The sequence below is a fragment of the Terrapene carolina genome, unplaced genomic scaffold (assembly GCF_002925995.2).
Source record: "Terrapene carolina triunguis isolate 2854851 unplaced genomic scaffold, T_m_triunguis-2.0 Scaffold32, whole genome shotgun sequence".
In the NCBI taxonomy this organism is placed as follows: domain Eukaryota; kingdom Metazoa; phylum Chordata; order Testudines; family Emydidae; genus Terrapene; species Terrapene triunguis.
Genome location: NW_020664383.1, coordinates 121,079 through 134,346, shown reverse-complemented (window position 1 = coordinate 134,346; position 13,268 = coordinate 121,079). Strand labels below are relative to the sequence as shown.

The window sequence follows — 13,268 nt, the reverse complement described above, 5'->3', positions numbered from 1 at the left end:
TCTGTAACTTTCACTCTATGCATCTGAAGAAGTGAGGTTTTTACCCACGAAAGCTTATGCCCAAATAAATCTGTTAGTCTTTAAGGTGCCACCAGACTCCTTGTTGTTTTTGTAGATACAGACTAACACAGCTACGCCCTGATACTTTCTCTCCTTTGTGATCCCATAGTGGTAGGTAATAAATGAAACCAAGAGGAAGAGAGAGAAAATACTGACAAAATGTACTTCCTTTTCCCAGTTTCTCACTTGTTTATTCCATGTCCTGTCTGGAAGGATTCCAGCTAAAAATCACTTTTCATGCTGTGATTTAAATATACACTTGATTTAGCAAATATGTAAGTAAGGAGTAGCTAGCTTCTCAGCTTCTGGTCACTGACAGGACTTTAAACATCTTCATGCTTCTTTTCAAAGATCAGTGGACAAGTTTATGTCTTGTTTTTTGGAGACATGAGCACAGGAGGAAGGAAGTAAAGTTAAGTTCAGTTGTTATTTCCCCCCACTCCCCCCCCCATGTAAACTTTTGTGTCATATGCTGCACTGTGCTTTGACACAATTTTTCATTTTGATTTGTTTGAAGTTATATTTGCAAAAATTGCTTCATCGCATCAGAAAATATCTAACATACTTAACCCTTTTATATACAGAATGTTTTAAAGGAAAACTGAAAAAATAAGGGGTCAGCTTCTGCACTCAGCTACAGATGGCATTTTTCAGAGTAGCAGCCGTGTTAGTCTGTATCCGCAAAAAGAACAGGAGTACTTGTGGCACCTTAGAGACTAACAAATTTATTAGAGCATAAGCTTTCGTGGGCTACAACCCACTTCTACAGATGGGTAAATCGGCGTAGCTCCATTGACTTCAAATGTCATCATTCAGTCTGAAGTCAGGGGAACTATGCTAATTTTTTACCAGCTGAGGAGCTAGCCTGCTGTATCTATATGGAATACATGATAGTATGGTACAAGGGTTTATGTCTGCAATACTTTGAGTGGGGAAGCCACGAGTGAGCTGGCAGGTCATCCCTTTATACCACACCATGCTATCATCAGTCCTCAAACTCTATTTCTAGCCTTTTTATCCCTCAAAATCCTAGTTTTCCAATCTCTGATGTGTGCTCCCACTGCACAAGATGATGAATAATTGACAACAGAAAGCTTTGAGGCCTTAGTGAACTCTTAAAGTAAAGACTTTTCTCTTGGCATTCTAGACTACAGCAGTACACACTCCCACTTCAAAACTTAGTGCCTCATAAATACCAATGGAGGTACTTTCACATGGGACCTAGCCAGCACATTCAGTTCACATTAGTGTAAATCCATAAAGCTGAGGAAAGGTGAGTAATTAAGGCTCCAGTTGAAGCCAACAGTTGATACCTTTGTCCAAAGTTAAACATATAATTCAAACTAAAATAAAATGTTTGGATGGTACCGTTGTCTCCAGGAGACTGCAGTGCGTGTCCAGGTGCTGAGATGAGCTGCTGGGCAGCAGTCACCACAGCCGATAGGACTGACATTTCCAGCGCCTGCATTGACTGGGCCACAGCAAAGGCAGCTGCATTTAAGCAGCCTCAGCGGTATGGTGCATTTAATTATGAAACAATTACTCTGCTTTGACTCAACCATGCTAACAACACGTAGTTACAAGTCCATATACTCAGCACTGTCACTGGTCACATGTGAGCAGAGTTTTAGAAGGAGGAGGAGCGTGGTAAATCAGGTTTGATTCACATCTCCACTCATCATTACTGGTCACTTGCTAAAGACAGACACTTCTTTACTGTTCTAGCAAGTTTAAAGACCCAATCCTGAAAATACAAATAAATGCAATATTTACTACCAGGAGTTGTCCTACCAGTTTAAATTCTAGAATTCTAAAACTTTTTATTTTAAGTAAAACTTTGCAAAGAAGCTGCAGGTTTTAGGCCACTGACATATCACAAAAAAAAAGTAGCATAAAGCAAACTACAGTTATGAAGCAGGATTCAGAGAAAGAGACAAGGGATGAATAGAGGCATTTGGAAGTAAAGAAAGAGAACGTGTGAGCTAGAAGCAGGCAGAGAATCCAGTGACCTCAGAACCCCAGAGACTTAGAAACAAGGTAGAAAAGGTTTTCTCTGGAAGATTACAAAGAAAGACATCATCACATTGGCTCAAGTAGTGTTGCTGTTAATTTGACTCCAGTGCTGTGTTTACCACACTGCCTCTTGCTACTATAAAGGCACTGAACTAATTCCAGAATGTTAGCCAGAAAGGAACTCAAAGCAAGACCCTAGAGATGAAGAAGAGAGGCTATCAGCTTAGCATGGCACCAGATGGCAATAATTGCGTATGTTGAAATAATGCTGATAGAAGAGATGAATAACTACAGAGCACAATATAATCCCAGAATCTGTTTTTGGAACATGTGACCAATGTGGCCTCAGCAGGGATTTATTTTTTTCATGAATATCTCACAGGTTTATATGCCATTTTGAAAGGGACTTACATTCATTTTTGAATTGGACAGCTATGGATTGTAGCTGGATAGTAACTGTAAGGTACGAGTTGTCTTCTTGTATTCCTAGTATTTGAGATTCTGCTGTTCCAGTACAAAGAGCCAGGGCCAAGCTGGCAAAGTTGCATGTATGCCAACATTTTTGTTAGTTTTATTTTCTCCCCACAGCTTCTCTGTGTGCCCTGCATGCGGCATCGGCTTTCTGGCAGCCATCACACTGAACAATAGACATATTCTGGGCAAACCGATACGGTGCAGAGTTCTGTCAAATGTGAACAGTGCCTGTATGAGGCCTTCAAACATGAACAAAGCAGGGGAACAATATTTGGCTATACATTTCTTGCAGTGTGTAAACCAAAAGGGATTTTTGCACACTTATAGAACTCTTTCAACACTATTCTGTTCTATGGTGTGATACTTTTTCTTTGCTATATAAGCCTACGATGAGCCAGAGCAGATGAAAGAAAAACATCTCCAGTCAACTGCAAAACATAGTATTAAAATGCTTAAATGTCATCATACAGACCTCATGCAAACAACTGTAATACAACCTTGATAGATGATTGTCACACTTACTTATTTCTAGCAGCATCCACAGTGATTTAGCATTTCCCAGATAGAAAAGAAGGCATGATCCCTTACTCATTATGGTTCCTTGCATGTGTAAAGGACAACATAGAAGAAGGCACAGAAATGTTGGTTTGCGAAGCCAGGCAGCACTGGAGAAGTGGAGAGGACAGGGAAAGACCTGGAATCAGACAAGGGGAGATAAATAATGGGTAATGAAGGGCTTTTGAGGCATTAACACCAGGAAAGGAACCGTAATGCATCCTTCAAGAAACAGTGTTAAAGAGGCTACAGCCTATGGAACACTTCTGCCAGGAGCTTAGTGGCAGCAAAAAGGGAAAAACTGAATACTCCCTCCCTGGGCACCTTTAACAGGCCGAACTTCTCCACTCACAAGCACTCCAAGACTGTACAAACAAGAGAAGCTTTATTCAGGGAAAGGGAATATAGTCTAAACTTGGGGAAACGTAGCAACAGCATATCTATGTGAAGACAGATTCAGTATCACTCTCCCCTTTCGGTAACTCCCTTCCCACCCACCAGTGAGGCCTCACCAAAGTCCAATGAGCTTTGATGCTGTCATCTGTGTTGTCTCTCCCTATAAAGTCCCCACGGGAGGGGAACCAAGAACAGCCAGGAACCTTGAGCAAAGTCCTGGATGCTTGAAGATAAGAGCTGTTTGCGGTCTTTCAACCTCGCTGGGAGCCCACCACCCATAAAAATCCAAGTTCATATATAGTCATAGTGACCTCTCAAGTGTCGCCAGAGGAACTGTGGGTAGGTAACCTATGCAAATGAAGTTTGATATGGCAGCACTTTTTCCTTTTCACCAACAGAGTGAGTAGAAAGTTCTTTTCCCTCTGGAGCTTCTGGCCATAGGGCTTAACCCATGTAATAAAAATATGATTTGTGTTTCTGAAGGGATAATTCACTCCTGCTGCTTGCTTTGTGTCCCAGAGACACAAATTATGTCCCAGCTCATTCCTCATGTAGGTTGACTGAGTGCCGTAGAGTTACACCAAGGATGAATTTGGACTCCTTTCTCCTGTGGAATCAAAATCTTTTCCACATAGCCACAGACTGTGATGGGGAGTAACCAGCGGGGGCCAATGAAACCTTAAGAAACAAAATACATTCATGGACAAATGTTCTCAAGTCATAACGAACAAGGGGGAGAGTAATATTAAAACTAAGTGACATACACACTGTAAGCTGAATAGGTTCTCAATAAAACGATTTGATATTTCCATGAGGCATCGGCAACTCTTTATATCTGGGTCCAGCATGAAACAAATATAATTGCAAAATAATTTTAAATGCACTTTTATCATCATTTATCAGGATGATTGAAAAAACAATAATGCAGTAGAATCCATGAGTCTGCATATGTGGTATCTTTAAGGGGGCTGTTCAGGAGAGATGGCCACTGTCTTCCCACCACTATGAGGACACATTTCTGGGAGTAAGCAGTCAACCAAACCACTTCACCCCTTCAGCAGCAGAGCCAGGAAATGCTGCTAAGCCCAACTGCTTGAGCTAGTATTTGCAGAAGATTAGCATGGCCAACTGAAATACAAGAGGAGTAGATTGTGATTCTGTCGGAATAGGTTCTGTACCAAACTCTATTCTACTGTGGCACACCAAGTCAGACACACTAGCATGCACTGTGCTAGAAGAATATGCACCTGAGTGGTATGTACTCTGCCTACTCCAACCAGTATCCAAGCACCAGTGGGTAGAAAAAGGTCCAGCCATTCCCCCTTGAAGATGTGCAGTACCTCAGGCTGGGTTAGCCCATTTCCACTCTCTTGTTCAGAGGTTCAGCACTTCAGTCCCACACAAGCCCTACTCTGAGTGGGACTCATGTGGTGCATTGGCCTGTGCTGGCCTTCTGTGCAGGGATGCATTTTACCCAGCAAGTTTAGGTGCCAAACCTTCTGGCTGCCTTCTGAGCAGGGGCCCAAAGATCTCCCTATGCCCTCACTAGCCCTTTGTGCTACTGTCCAGGAACAGCCACAATCTCGCCCAGAAAATGGAGCAACTAATTTTTAACCCTCTTTAGTCTCCAAGATTTATTCCAGGCACCATCATATGCTTTTCATTTAGTGAAATAGACCCGCTGCCTCTGACGCAGGTAAGGCAATATTTACTAACTCAGCAGACACTTAACGAGGCCCCTCATCCCTTTGTATTTAGGCCAACTCTTCTCAAGTTCCCTGGCAGGCTTTTTTATTATTATTATTTCATTTTAAACCATGAAATCCAGGTTTTACACAAATCTTAAAGTAAATGTTTAAGGTAAAAACCCAATCTTAGGCAATACCAAACCCGCTAAACACAGTTTAAGCAGTTGCTAAGTTTGTACCAGTGGAAAGGAGAAAAATCTTGTAGTTCAGCCACAGGACTGGGAATCAGGAGACCATAGTTCTATTTAGAGCTGGTCAAATGCTCCACAACCATTGTTTTCAGTATGCCCTGGAATTCCACCCAGCTGTTTGGTTGAACCATGTTTTTGTCCTTTTTTAATACTCTGTGAGTGAAACTCACCCATGCATACCGGGTGTAAGTGGGATTTAAGTGGTACAGAGGCCTTGTGCCAGTACTCTTACAGGCATGAATGTCACCCTTTGTGATTTCTGCATACAGTCTTGTATGGGTTTAGAAAATACAGCTCTTCTGACCTGGTGTTTATTAGAAACACATATTGTGCTATTTATGTTTCCTTTTCACTAATCTGAGAGCACTTTAAAGAAATCTAAAATGATACACTGCTTTATGGAGCTTGGCACAGTCAGTCAATATGTACATACTTGACAAATGTTCAATAGCAAAATATGGCCAGCTCACATACCATTATGTAATTTGATCAAATCACATGATGATCATGTATGCCAAAGAAGCTCATAGACCATTGCACATGATTCTAAAAGGTATTTCAAAGAACAAATCAGAGTTAGTATGGTTTTCTCACTGACCACCACTTCTTTTTAAATACTGAAAATAAAAGAATCCTGTTCTCTTAAAACCAAACCTGACAGAAGTACAGTCTCCCCTTCCCATTCTGCATGGGAGATGCCCTTGCCTACTCTCTAGAGCTTCCCAGGAATTTTTTTTAAATTATTCCCAGATACTTAGGGTACGTCTACACTACGAGATTAATTCGAATTTAGATAATTCGAATTTGGGAAACAGATTGTATAAATTCGATTGTGCGCGGCCACACTAAGCACATTAATTTGGTTTTTAACCACATTAATTCGGTGGTGTGCGGCCACACTACCCCATTAATTTTAACCACATTAATTCGGTGGTGTGCGGCCACACTACCCCTAATTCGAATTAACAAAATCGATTTTGGTGCTACTCCGCTCGTCGGGGTGGAGTACAGAAATCGATTTTAAGTGCCCTTTAATTCGAAGTAACTGGCTCCGTTGTGTGGACGGGTTAAGGATTAATTCGGATTAACGCAGCTAAATCCGAATTAAAGTCGTAGTGTAGACCAGGCCTTACTATAGATTCAGATCTAGAGAATGCTTGCCATCAGTGAAGGTTGCTAGCTTGATAATACTAAAGGTTTTTGATTATGACCATCTGAGTCAGTTACCCAGTTAGATTTTTGAGGGATAAAGGTATTAACCCACAGTCTTCCCACTTGAAAAAAAAATAATCCCCCTAAGGACATGAAGACAGGACTTGGGAGAAAGAGCATGACCGGTGTGTGTGAACCTGTAATATAGCCATGCTGCACTCAGGATCGGGTGGGTACTCTGGCAGAAAGGCTTGACAAATTTTTTCCTCCATATATCTGTTACATTACCCATAATAAATATATAACACAACACAAGTATGTTACCTTTCAGAATAATGATTATAATAAAGCTATCATGGTCCAAGAACGTTATCACAAATACAAGAGCTAGCTTTGTGAAACTAAGCAGACAAACATACCTTGGAGAAAAGATTGTCTCCATTAAAGGCACTGGACTAGGAACCCCTGTCTCTACAACAGATTTCTTGTGACTTTGGATAAATCAACGATCTTTCAGTGCCTCATTTCCCCATCTATAAAATGGGGACAATACCCCCCTACACACCTCAGAGGCATGGTGTAAGGATAAATTCATTAATGTTTGTAATATCTCACAGTATGGCAATGGGAGCCTGTCATGGCGCTTGGGGTGCAATCCAGAGCAGTAAGAGGTTGTGTCACCACTTGCCCTGCAACCCTGGGTGCATTACAGTGCTTTGCAGCTTTAGCTCCCAGCCTGGGATGCTTACAGCCAGCCTGCAAGACACACCCTGAGTGTGTGTGTGCTAGACAACTCTGGTTCAGCAGCTCTGACCCAGCAGCCTGTCTACAGCCCCACTCTGGTTTCCACCTTGGTTACAATCAGCAAGGGGACCCCAACACACTTCCAGTCCTGAATTTTCCCAGACCATGTGCTCTGCAGCGTCCAGCCCTCTCCTAGACAACTCAGAGACATAATAAGGTTCCTGTATTCCTTTAAAGAGACAAAAGTACATCATAGCTTATTAACTTTACTGGGGCAAATACACCCTTCCTTACAAACACAGCACTGAGTTGGTTTATAAATAAAACAAATGCATTAACAACAGGACATAACAATAGATTAAGTGATGCCAAGTAAAAGGAATGAAATTAGAAATGGTTACAAGCAAATAAAAGTGAAAACACGCATCTAAAAGTCTATTACTTAATCTAGCAAGGTAGAGGCTCTGTTCAAGATGGTTTCTCTCACCAACCTTCCTTCTTCCCAGCCAAGGCTAATTTTCCCTTGGTCAGAACTTTCCCCAGAAGTGCAAGATGCTGGCTTCCCTTGTCTCCTTAGGTGAAAGATGTTTGCACCTATGTTCAGTTTCCAGATATTTCAGCCCACCCACCCCCTTGATTGAAGGACCCCTCTTTCTTGGCATGCAACAGCTCTGTTTCCTTGTGTCTGTCTAGTGATGGATGCCAAAGATTGGTTCTGTCCTTGCTTATATCTTCCAAATTTCAATTACCTTGTTTCAAGAGGCAGGATGACCTCCTGCTGTTTTTCCCCTTTCTTGTGGGCTTCCTGGGGCTTCTATTGTTTTGATTATACCAGACTTAATGTACACAGGAGACAGAAACATAGTTGCATTCTCTCCTGTCTTGAAGGAAACTTGTTTCTCCCTGTTTGGTCACAGGCTTTAATGCTTAATCATTATTCAGAAGCCATATTTCCATATGTAATACTAATACATACATTTCACAATGACATTAATCACCAGTGTGTCATTATCTTTCAGAAAAGACCTAATTTTTATAAAACAGTAATATTGTATATATTAGTTGATTCAATTGGTTATCCCTTGAGGTTCAGTCCCTTGTCTTTATAGACCAGTAAGCTTTGAAATGGATTCTTCTGAAGGTTACCCCTCAAAGTAACATTTATTCAAGCTGCAAGAAAGGCAATGTTCTTTCTTCCCCCGCTGGTGTTTGCTAAATACAGATTGCAGGAAACAGAACAATCTCCTTCCCCACTTGTTAATTTGATAGTCCCATTTACTGCTTATATGTAAATTGAAGTAAACCCACATTCCTTTGTCTAAGGCAGACTGTGCGTATGCACTGCTTGCCAAACACAGTTTCAGAATACACTTCTAGCCCATATTCATATCTTTGTACACTCCCTGTACAAGAATATTAATGATCGGTGAGTTATTAGTTTCCCAATGATATATTATTACATGCCACCTTTTAGATACAAATTATGACAGTGTGTTAGGTGTAGCAAGTATGTCAGGCCTGACAGGAGCTGCTGACAGTGTGAACCACAAATGGGCCTGTGTGTCAGAGCCATAGAAGAAGATCATGAAAAAAGCAACTAGATGGATCCCATATGGAATATCCCATATTGCTATACCCAAATATGTGCCATAAAGAATCTCTATCGTAGCTCAGAAGACTTTCCTGCTCAAATCTATTTTTCTATTCTTTATACCATAATAGTAGTGATAAACAAGAATGAATTGTTCATTGGGCATAATATTGAATTCCAAGGTGACAAAACTTGGTTCAACACATGGCAGTACAATGATAAAGCAGTCATTTTTCAGGACATTTCTTTGGGCAACAAGGAGCAGGTTTTCAAAGCCATAAATGGAAGTTGGATGCCTAATTCCCATAGAAAAATCACCAAGAGTTAGGCAACTAAATGCTATTTGTGCCTTTGAAAATCTGTTCTTCAAGAGAATGACTTTTTTGGGGAGAGAGATTGTTGTCAGATCACCTACATTTATTCCACCAGTACATATGCATATTCAAAAAAGTCCAGTGTGTTAACACCCACCAATCCAATCTCTAATCATCACTGTAAATTCTACTATTTGGAGTATACACCTTAATTATTCTTCTTATAAAATGTTGGAAAATATAGTATCAAAGGATTCAAGTTTAAAAGAATTTTACAGAAAAAATAGGAAAAGATCAGGCTGTTGACTTTGGCTTTTCATACGCTGCAACTTCATTACATCAGAGACTTGAGATACTATGAATATATCTAAGTGTTGACCTCATTGCAGTTTCCAGTATTTGGAGGCAATAAATATCTCTCACTGCAATAATAAACACAGAACCCACTAGTATTTATGAACTGCAAGAAACACTGATGCCAAATATTCTGTGAAAACCAAAATGGGATTAATGATATTTTATTGGAAGTTTTAAAAAAAGAAGAGTCACAAAAGAGTCCCTTTTTCCTAAACTGGTGATTGTTAAGTTGAGTAACTTATTAGCTTAATAAGAGCAGTTGGAAAGTAACATTTTTTTATTATTTTATTGTTGGTTTCATTTTTCACTGGCTTTGGAGAGTGTGGTCAGAAAAATCAGAAGTTCACTGTAGGATTTCAACATATTGCAGTTGTCAAATTGTGCAGGTGTATTGCTAGTAAGCTCACTATTATTCCATCTGAAATATTACAATAAGTGAAAGTTAAGATTGGTGTTGAGAACTCACATATTGGAACAGGCTGATGTTAAATTCACACTTGCAACCTTCACTCTGTGTCCTTGTGCATGTGCAGTATGCTATTGTCTAAAATTACATGATCACATGCTACTTCTCTAATATTAGGTGCAGGGGATCGTGCCCACTATTATACCCCTCCTAAAGGTGTAGCATTCCCACCACACAGACATCTGGTTAGGAAACCTGGTACATGTTTAAAGGGAGAAGAATTTGCCTTGCTTCCTTTCTACCCCTTGACTTCTTCTGAGTTATCGTGCACCACAGGAGGTACACAAATATCCTTGGTTGTTGCTAGGTGCTGAACAAGGATGCAAGTAGTAGAAGCTCCTTGCACCAAGGAAGTAATCAGACACAATCTGGTTTCGTCAACAAAACAGTGGAGGTGAACACACTGCAATGCTCCTTCTGCCGACAAAACTCTCCTGCTTTGCCAACAAAATAAAACCACCTCGATGAGAGGCATAAAGCTTTTTGTGGCAAAGTTACAGCAACAAATTGTTAGTGTAGGCACCGCACTTGGTTATGTCACTGTAAATGGCTTCCAGATGGTGTCCCATAACACCCATCCTGACCGCTCTGGTCGCTGCCCTGCCCTCAGGTACACAGGCATCCATCTCTGCCCCTTTAAAGGCCCGGAAATTTTTGAAATTCCACTTCCTGTTTGCTTGGCATGGAGAGCTCACATCGCATCTTCCCAGCTGACCATGGTGACTCCATGCAACAAACGCTCTCCTGCTTAGAGCACACCTGAGTTGTTGGATCTGCTGGTGCTGTGGGGAGAGGAGGCTGTGCAGTCCCAGCTTCACTCCAGTTGTAGGAACTTCAATACCTACAGTCAGATTTCTCACGACATGTTGGATAAGGGCTATTAATGGGACACGCATCAGTGCCGTGTGAAGATAAAGGAGAGGAGGCAGGCATGCCAGAAGGCAAGGGTGGCAAACCATCGCTCTGGTGCTGCGCTGAAGGCCTGTCGCTTCTATAAGAAGCTGGATGCTATCCTCAGCGGCAACCCCACCTCCACTGCCAAGAGCACCGTGGATAGTTCAGCGGGGCTGGAGACAGCAGACAGTGGACTCAACCCCGAGGATGAAGTCATGAACGAGGAGGTGAGTTGGAGGAGGATGTGGAGCACACGGCAGGCTCGTCTGGTGACATGGCAAGTCAAGACCTCTTTTCCACTCTGGAGGGGTCTAGCCAGTCCCAGTCCTCCATCTCTGGCACACATGATGCAGGAGAGGAGAGCTTTGGTAAGTGTTCTTTTTGAGTTGACGCTGCTTGGTTATATGAGGTAGCGCTGTCCTTTGCTCTGTATACTCTAGAAGTGGGTGAAGGGATAGAAATATGCAAGACAAGTTGTGTTTGTATGTATTCCACATTCCCCTGTGCAGCTAAGCAGTGGGGTGGAACAGTGTGTTAATGCACACTGATATCTCATGGGAATCCTCCAGAGAAATCTCTAGGAAACTTTTCTGGAGGTACTCACCAATCCTCTGCTGAAGGTTCTTGGCAGAGCTACTTTGTTCCTTCCTTCATTAGAAGGAAACCTTCCTGTGCCAATCAGCAATCACCTGTGCAGGGACCAAAGCAGCACACAGGCAAGAAGCATAGGGACCGGGTCTGAAGCCGTATGCATGCAGGAGATGTGTCTTGCATCCTTGCTTACCCTCAGGAGTGAGATATCACTTTCAATGACCCCAGCCTATAGAAAATGGTGGCAGAATTTACAATATTGTCCCCTAGTCGCCTGCAGTGATCCCCTTAGAAAACCACCTAGACCCTCTGCCCCGTCTTGAGTGCCCAACCCCTCGCACCCCCCCGGGCCAAACTCACCATGTTTAGGGTGTTCACCAAGAGGTGTGCTTGCCAAGGGATAGTGAGAAAGTGATAGGTATAGAAAAAGAGGTGTATTTTACTATAAATGATTCAATGCTGTGCGGGAACTAACAATCATGCTTCTCTTTATTGTTTCTTGTGCTTCTGCAGTTGTGGCTTCAGGAGAACCCCCTAAACACCAGCAAAGCACCTCCACCAGATAAGGAAGTGACCAAGGTGGAGCAAGGAGGACATGTTCTGAGAGGTGCTCCAATCCTCAGAGGCCAAAAAGAGAATGCAGGGAGTGGAGAGAGACCCTGAAGGAAAAATTTAAAATAGACAGGCAGGACAAAAAGGGAGAGAGAGAGGGGCACATTGTAAAGGGCCAGGACCGGATGATAAAAGTGATGGAGGAGCAAACAGAGATTTTGAAGTCCCTAATCAGAACACATGCATGCTCGCCCCCTCTCCCCCCTCCCCCCCCACAATCAATACAGAAATGCTTTCCATGTCCTATCCAAACCCCTCCCATGCATTCCTTGAAACTTCCCGGAATGTCTCAGTACCCCATTCACTTCACCTCTTCCGACAGCTTCCAAAATGGTAGCTGGACTTACACACAGGAATGAGAGCATACACTGCCCTGCATTCTTATCTCCCTTCCCACCAAGCCTTTTGTGTGTGTTGGTAATTGCTATTTAACAAAAACAAACTCTCTGAAAGATAGCCAATCTTTATTTGTCTCCTACACATGGTGGTTGCTGCTCATAGTAATACATAATGGCAATTTGATCATTTTCTGACTACAAATCCCTGTCAGGAATCATCACAATTTTCATGCAAGATGGCAAGTTAACAAAGCATGGCAGAGTGCTGTATAGAAAGACACATTACTGGTACTCTTTGTCAAATTGCTGCCTCAAAGTCTCCCTCATTCGAATAGCCCGCCCTTTGTGCCCCTCTAATAGCCCTGGTATCTGACTGCTCAAAAGCAGCCGCCAGGCATTCTGCCACCATGCTCCACTCCAGGGTAACTTTTCACCCTTAGCCTCACAAATATGCAGTGTGCAGCAGGCTGCTATGATCATGGGAATATTTTCCTCAATTAGGTCTAACCTGCCATAAAGGCAGTGCCAGCGTGCTTTTAATCTGCCAAAGGCACATTCTACGGTCATTCTACACTTGCACAGCCTATTGTTGAAGCGCTCCTTGCTGCTGTCCAGGTTTTCCATGTGAGGCTTCATGAGCCATGGGAGTAAGTGGCATGCTGGATCTCCCAGGATCACAATGGGCATTTCAACATCCCCCACTGGAATCTTCTGGTCTGGAAAGAAAGTCCCTGCTTGGAGCTTTCTGTACAGGCCAGTGTTCCTGAAGATG

The 13,268-nt window shown here is 42.3% G+C and overlaps 1 long non-coding RNA gene across 1 annotated transcript in view; it reads right to left on the bottom strand.

The window, feature by feature from the left end:
• Positions 1-13,268, bottom strand: part of LOC112105898 — a 123,744-nt gene that overhangs the window by 3,461 nt on the left and 107,015 nt on the right. Inside the window, exon 3 of the long non-coding RNA XR_003369814.1 lies at positions 3,070-3,241. This is a non-coding gene — a long non-coding RNA (uncharacterized LOC112105898). The remainder of the gene's footprint in view (positions 1-3,069; positions 3,242-13,268) is intronic.